Genomic DNA, 7,642 nt, shown 5'->3' on the forward strand with positions numbered 1-7,642 from the left:
AGGCCCCACCCAAGGGCTCTCTCAGACTGAGGCCTCCAGGGTCAGCAAGAAGCAGCAACAGACATCCCCAGCTTCCACCAGGAAATGTGCCAGTGGAAGGCAGTAGTTTTTCAGAGTGTAAATTCCATCTCTCCCAGTGGAATGTCCTGTGTGGCAGCAGAGGTGAAGGAAGCCTGGTCCTCGAGCTGCCCTCGGTCTGACCGCCCTGCCACGGGGTGGGAGGGCCCGGCTGGGCGGGTGGCTGGCCTGTCATCACCCAGTCTGTCCTGGCCTCTCCCCCGTGGGCCCAGTGGGCGAGTGACGTCTCCCGCACGGCTGCCTGCCCCTGGGATCTCCTGGCCTGGAAGGAGAACACAGGCCACTGTGGACAGGCCGACACGGTCGCTGTTTGTCTAGGGGTTGGGGCGCCAGGTTGGAGGGAACTCACAGACCGCACATTCTGCCACCTCCCAGCACTTTTCCAAAACAGCCTGCCTTGGTTGGGCCTGGCTGCCTGGGGTGGCCGGGGGCTGGGCGCCAGGAACAGGGCAGGGGAAAGCAGGGCCTCAGGGCCAGTGAGTGAGGTGGCCAGGTGAGGGCAGAGACAGCACTCTGCCAGAGCCAGTCTGGGGGCTGGGCCCTGGACTGGGGCAGGGGGAGAGGGAGGAGGACTGTGTGTGTCTGCGTTGGGGGCTAAAGGAAAAACAAGCCTAAGTCCTCAGCTGAGCCAGCCAGGCTCTGTTCCTCACAGAGGCTCTGAAGCCCTGAGCTTGGTGTGGAGTCAGTGATGGCGAAACAGCAGGCTGGGACTCAGGTTCCGCTCCTTATCTCCAGCCCCACTTCCCCTTCACTAGATTGGTCTGCCCCACTGGCCTCATCCACCCCCAGGGACTCTGGCCTCCCAGGAGATACTTATTCTAGTCCCTGCAACCTTGGCCTTCCCGTGATGAGAATGCCTCTGCATAACCCTCCTGAACCCTAGTGCTCTAAGCCTCTGGCCCCCTCCATCAGATCCCCCATCCTGCACAGCAGTGGAGTGATGGGTGAGCCCACAAAGACTTCCATGGAAGTGTGGCACTAAGACATCAACTTTGGAAGCAGCTGGGTCTGCCCCGGGGGGCTGTCAGAGGCACAGTGGGGCATCCTTGGCTGCTGGCAGCCATGTGGCCAGGATGCTGGCCCATGTGAGGGCATCATGCTCCTGTGAGGGAATGTGGGTGGTCTGGGAGGCAGATGTGCCTGGGCAAGGCCCACCTGCTTGGCTATAGTCCTCTCCTTCCTGGCTTGTCTCCACCCAGAGAAGCCCTTTTTGCCTTGCCTCGTGTAGACTTTTTTTTTAGACTTGACATTTTGGTAAGTCCTTCCTTCCCACAGCTTTTTTCCTCTGGGACTCACCCTTAGATTCCCTCTGAGAGAAATGTTTTGTAAAACACGTTGTGAGTGGTGCTCCCAAGGTACGCAGCAGCGAGAATGCTCCACCCTGAACCAGTAGGGCAGTTTTCACAGAGCAACTCCCTGCGAGGACTCTGATTGGTCCAATTTGAGTCACATGTTTATCCCGATGGAAGGAGGATGGCTACCTCTGATTGGTTACCTTGCCGTGGGCGTGGTGACATCGCATATGATTGGCAGCCCAAGGTGGAGGTGTGAGGGAATTGTTGGAGGGGACAGATGGGAGTAAACTCTACTCCAGAACACAGTCGAGGAGGGAGAGAAAGGAACAAGCAAGATGGAGGAAGGTCCTGGCTGCCGAAGTGATGTGCCAGGACCGTAGGAGGATGTGTGATGAAGGATAGTTTAAGAGAAGAGAAGCTCTTAGGTGCCAGACTCACACACTTATGGTGAGAATGCATGGCTACGATGTCAGCTCTTCGTCCATCAGAATAAAGTGTGCCATGTTTCCAAGGGCTTTGTGTGACAGTGTATGTTGGTATTTTATTTTGAAATAATCATAGATGCACAGAAAGTTGCAAAGATAGTACAAGAGAGGCCCCATGTACCCTCATCCAGTTTCTCCCGATGGCTTCTTCCATAATTATAGTACAATATCAAGCCAGGAAATTAACACTGGCACAGTGTTTATGTGTAGTCTGATGCCATTTTATCGACTATAGATTCACAGAGTCATCAGTGAAATCAAATACAGGATTATTTCACCACCAGGAAGATCTGCATAAAGCTTTATAGTCACTCGTGGTATACCTCCCCACCAGTCCCTTCTCTCTCTAAGCCCTGGCCACCACTAACTTCCCATGTCTATAATTCTGTCATTTCAAGAAGGTTAAATAAGTGGAATCATTCAGTGTGGGATCTTTTGAGATTGTTTTCCTCCCCCCTGAGAAATCATAATGCTCTGAAGAACCAGCCAAGCTATTGCATATATCATTAATTTATTTCTTTTTGTTGCTGAGTAGCATTTCAGAAGGCAGTGGCACCCCACTCCAGTACTCTTGCCTGGAAAATCCCATGGACGGAGGAGCCTGGTAAGCTGCAGTGCATGGAGTTGCACAGAGTCGGACATGACTGAGCGACTTCACTTTCACTTTTCACTTTCATGCATTGGAGAAGGAAATGGCAACCCACTCCAGTGTTCTTGCCTGGAGAATCCCAGGGACAGAGGAGCCTGGTAGGAGGCTGTCTGTGGGGTCGCACAGAGTCGGACACGACTGAAGCGACTTAGCAGCAGCAGCAGCAGCAGCAGCAGCAGCAGCAGCAGCATTCCATGGTACGGATGTATAACAGTTGTTTAACCATTCACTTGTTGAAGGATATTTGGGTTGTTTCCAGTTTTTGGCTGTTACAAATGTTATGCTGAGGTTATTTCCTTCTATTCCTAGTTTGTTGAGTTTTTACAATGAAAAGGTGTAAAATTTTGTTAAATGCTTTTTTAACATCAGTTGAGGTGATATTGTCATTTCCCCACAATCATTCCATTAATGTGATGTACTACATTGATTGAATTGTATATGTCAAACTATCCTTGCATTTAATGAATAAATCCCACTTGATCACATGGAATTTATTATGATATTGAATTTTGTTTCCTTGTATTTTGTTAGGATTTTTACTTCCATATTCATCAGGTATATTGATCTATAGTTTTCCTTTTTTGTAGTGTCTTTGTCTGACTGTGGTATCAGGGTAATGCTGGACTCATAGCATGAGTTTAGAAATGTTTCCATCCCTTCAATTTTGGGGAAAGGTTTGAAGAAGATTGTCACTCAGCTTATTTAACTTATATGCAGAGTACATCATGTGAAATGCCAGGCTGGATGAAGCACAATCTGGAATCAAGATTGCCAGGAGAAATATCAACCTCAGATGCACAGATGACACCACTCTTAGGGCAGAAAGCGAAGAAGAACTAAAGAGCCTCTTGATGAAAGTGAAAGAGGAGAGTGAAAAAGTTGGCTTAAAACTCAACTTCAAAAACTAAGATCATGGCATCCAGTCCCATCACTTCATGGCAAATAGATGGGGAAACAATGGAAACAGTGTTTCCATTTTCTTGGACTATTTTCTTAGGCTCCAAAATCACTGTGGATGGTGACTGCAGCCATGAAATTAAAAGATGCTTGCTCCTTGGAAGAAAAGCTATGACCAACCTAGACAGGATATTAATAAGTAGAGATATTACTTTGCTAAAAAGGTCCCTCTAGTTGAAGCTATGATTTTTCCAGTAGTCATGTATGGATGTGAGAGTCGGACCATAAAGAAAGCTGAGCACCTAAGAACTGATGCTTTTGAATGGTGATGTTGGAGAAGACTCTTGAGAGTCCCTTGGACTGCAAGGAGATCCAACCAGTCAATCCTAAAGGGAATCAATCCTGAATATTTATTGGAAGGACTGATGCTGAAGCTGACTCCAATACTTTGGCTACCTGATGTGAAGAACTGACTCATTGGAAAAGACCCTGATGCTGGGAAAGATTGAAAGCAGGAGGAGAAGGGGATGACAGAGGATGAGATGGTTGGATGGCCTCACTGAGTTGATGTACATGAGTTTGAGCAAGCTCTGGGAGTTGGTGATGGACAGGGAAGCCTGGTGTGCTGCAGTCCATGGGGTCACAAAGAGTTGGACACAACTGAGCGACTGAACTGAACTGAACTGAGGATTTTCTACCCATAGTATCATGTTATGTTATCTGCAACCCGTGACAGTTTTATGTCTTTCTTTCCAATCTGTTTTCCTTTTATTTTTTCTATTATCTGACTGCTGTGGCTAGGACATCCAATAATACATTGAATTAAAGTGGCCAGAGTATGTATCCTTGACTTGTTTCTGATCTTAGAGGAAATAGTTTCAGTTTTCACCATTGAGTATTGAGTTTTAGCTAGGGGTTTAAAACTCAGTGAAACTATCAGCCATGTCATGTAGGGCAACCCCAGACAGACAGGTCATGGTGGAGAGTTCTGACAAAATGTGGTCCACTGGAGAAGGGAATGGCTAACTACTTCAGTATTCTTGCCTTGAGAACCCATGAACAGTATGAAAAGGCAAAAAGGTATGACTCTGGAAGATGAGTCCCCCAAGTTGGTAGCTGTCCAATATGCTACTGGGAAAAAGGAGAGAAATAGCTCCAGAAATACTGAAGAGGCAGAGCCAAAGTGGAACTGACACCCAGTTGTGGATGTGTCTGGTGGTGAATGTAAAGTCTGATGCTATAAAGAACAATACTGCATAGAAACCTGGAATGTTAGGTCCATGAATCAAGGTAAATTGGATGTTCAAACAGGAGATGGCAAGAGTGAACATCAACATCTTAGGAACTAAAATGGATGGGATGGGCAAATTCGATTGATATGATCATTATATTTACTACTACTGTGGACAAGAATCCCTTGGAAGGAATGGAGTAGCCCTCATAGTCAACAGAAGAGTCCGAAATGCAGTACTTGTGTGCAATCTCAAAAATGGCAGAATGATCTTTGTTCATTTCCAAAGCAAATCATTCAACATCACAGTAATCCAAGTCTATGCCCCAAACACCAATGCCAAAGAAGTTGAACAGTTCTGTGAAGACCTGCAAGATCTTCTAGAATTAACACCCAAGAAAGATGTCCTTTTCATCCTAGGGGAAATGCAAAAGTAGGAAGTCAAAAGATACCTGGAGTAACAGGCAAGTTGGCCTTGGAGTATAAAATGAAGCAGGGCAAAGCCTAACAGAGTTTTGCCAAGAGAACTCACTTGTCATAGCAAATACCCTCTTCCAACAACACAAGAAATGATTCTACATGTAGGTGTCACCAGATGGTCAGCAGTGAAATTAGACTGATTCTCTTCTTTGCAGCCAAAGATGGAGAAGCTCTATACAGTCAGCAAAAACAAGACCCAGAATTGACAGTGGCTCAGAACACGAGCTCCTTATTGCAAACTTCAGACTTAATTTGAAGAAAGTAGGGAAAACCGCTAGGCCATTACGGTAATATCTAAATCAAATCCTTTATGACTATATAGTGGAAGTGACAAATAGATTCAAGGAATTAGGTCTGATAGAGTGTCTGAAGAATTATGGACAGAGGTTTGTCACATTGTACAGGAGGTGGTGACCAAAACCATGCCAAAGAAAAAGAAATGCAACAAGGGAAAATGATTGTCTTAGAAATAGCTGAGAAGAGAAGAGACGCAAAAGGGCAAAAAAACCAAAAGGCAGAATAGACCCAACTGAATGCAGAGTTCCAAAGAAAAGCAAGGAGTGATAAGAAAGCCTTCTTAAGTGAACATCACACAGAAATAGAGGAAAACAATAGAATAGGAAGGACTAGGGATCTCTAGAAGAAAATTAGAGATACCAAGGGAGCATTTCATGCAAAGATGGGCACAATATAGGACAGAAATTGTATGGACCTAACAGAATCAGAAGATATTAAGAAAAGGTGGCAAGAATACACAGAAGAACTGTACAAAAAAAGATCTTAATAATTCTAATAACCACCATGGTGTGATCAGTCACCTAGAGCCAGACATCCTGGAGCGTGAAGTCAAGTGAGCCTTAGGAAACATTACTACAAACAAAGCTAGTAGAGGTAATGGAATTCCAGTTGAGCTATTTCAAATCCTAAAAGATGATGCTGTGAAAGTGCTGCACTCAATATGCCAGGAAATTTGGAAAACTCAGCAGTGGCCACAGGACTGGAAAAGGTCAGTTTTCATTCCAATCCCAAAGAAAGGCAATGCCAAAGTATGTTCAAACAACCGCACAATTAATTTTTCATGCTATCAAGGTAATGCTAAAAATCCTTCAAGCAAGGCTTCAACAGTACATGAACTGAGAACTTCCAGATATACAAGCTGGATTTAGAAAAGGCAGAGGAGCCAGAGATCAAATTGCCAACATCCATTGGATCATAGAAAAAATTAAAGGAATTGTAGAAAAACATTTACTTCTGCTTCACTGACTATGCTAAAGCCTTTGACTGTGTGGATCACAACAAACTGGAAAATTCTTCAAGAGATGGGAATACCAGACCACCTTACCTGCTTCCTGAGAAACCTGTATTCTGGTCAAGAAGCAACAGTTAGAACCAGACATGGAACAACAGACCGGTTCAAAATTGGGAAAGGAGTACATCAAAACCATATATTGTCATCCTGCTTATTTAATATATATACAGGATACATCATGCAAAATGCCAGGCTGAATGAAGCACAAGCTGGAATCAAGATTGCCAGGAGAAATATCAGTAACCTCAGAAATGCAGATGACACCACTGTAATGGCAGAAAACAAAGAGGAACTAAAGAGTCTCTTGATGAGGGTGAAAGAGAAGAGTGAAAAGCTGGCTTAAAACTCAAGATTCAGAATATGAAGATCATGGCATCTGGTCCCATCACTTCATGGCAAATGGATGGGGAAACAATGGAAACAGTGACAGACTTTATTTTCTTGGGCTCCAAAATCACTGCAGATGGTGACTGCAGCCACCAAATTAAAAGAGGCTTGCTCATTGGAAGAAAAGCTATGACAAACCTAGACAGTGTATTAAAAAGCAGAGCTATTACTTTGCCAGCAAAAGTCCATATAGTCAAAGCTATGGGTTTTCCAGTAGTCCTGTAGGGATGTGAAATTTGGGCCATAAAGAAGGCTGAGTGGTGAAAAATTGGTGCTTTCAAATTGTGGTGTTGGAGAAGACTCTTGAGAGTCCCTTGGACTGCATGGAGCTTTCCTGGTGGCTCATGTGGTAAAGAACCTGACTGCAATGTGGCGAGACCGGAGTTCAGTCCCTGGGTTGGGAAGATGCCCTGGAGAAGGGCATGGCACCCCAGTCCAGTATTCTTGCCTGGAGAATTCTATGGACAGAGTAACCTGTCCATAGCACTACAGTCCATAGGGTCCCAAGAGTAGAACACGACTGAGTGACTAACATTTCGGGCTTCCCTGGTGGCTAAGCTGATAAAGAGTCCACCTGCAATGTGTGGGACCTGGGTTTGATCCCTGGGTTGGGAAGATTCCCTGGAGAAGGGAATGGTTACCCACTCCAGTATTCTGGCCTGGAGAATTCCATGGACTGTATCGTTCATGCGGTTGCAAAGAGCTGGACACAACAAAGTGACTTTCACTTTCACTGGACTGCAAGATCAAATCAGTCAGTTGAAAAGGAAATCAACACTGAATATTCATTGGAAGGACTGATGCTGAAGCTGAAGCTCTAATCCTTTGGCC

The sequence above is a fragment of the Oryx dammah genome, unplaced genomic scaffold (genome assembly GCF_014754425.2).
Source record: "Oryx dammah isolate SB20612 unplaced genomic scaffold, SCBI_Odam_1.1 HiC_scaffold_25, whole genome shotgun sequence".
In the NCBI taxonomy this organism is placed as follows: domain Eukaryota; kingdom Metazoa; phylum Chordata; class Mammalia; order Artiodactyla; family Bovidae; genus Oryx; species Oryx dammah.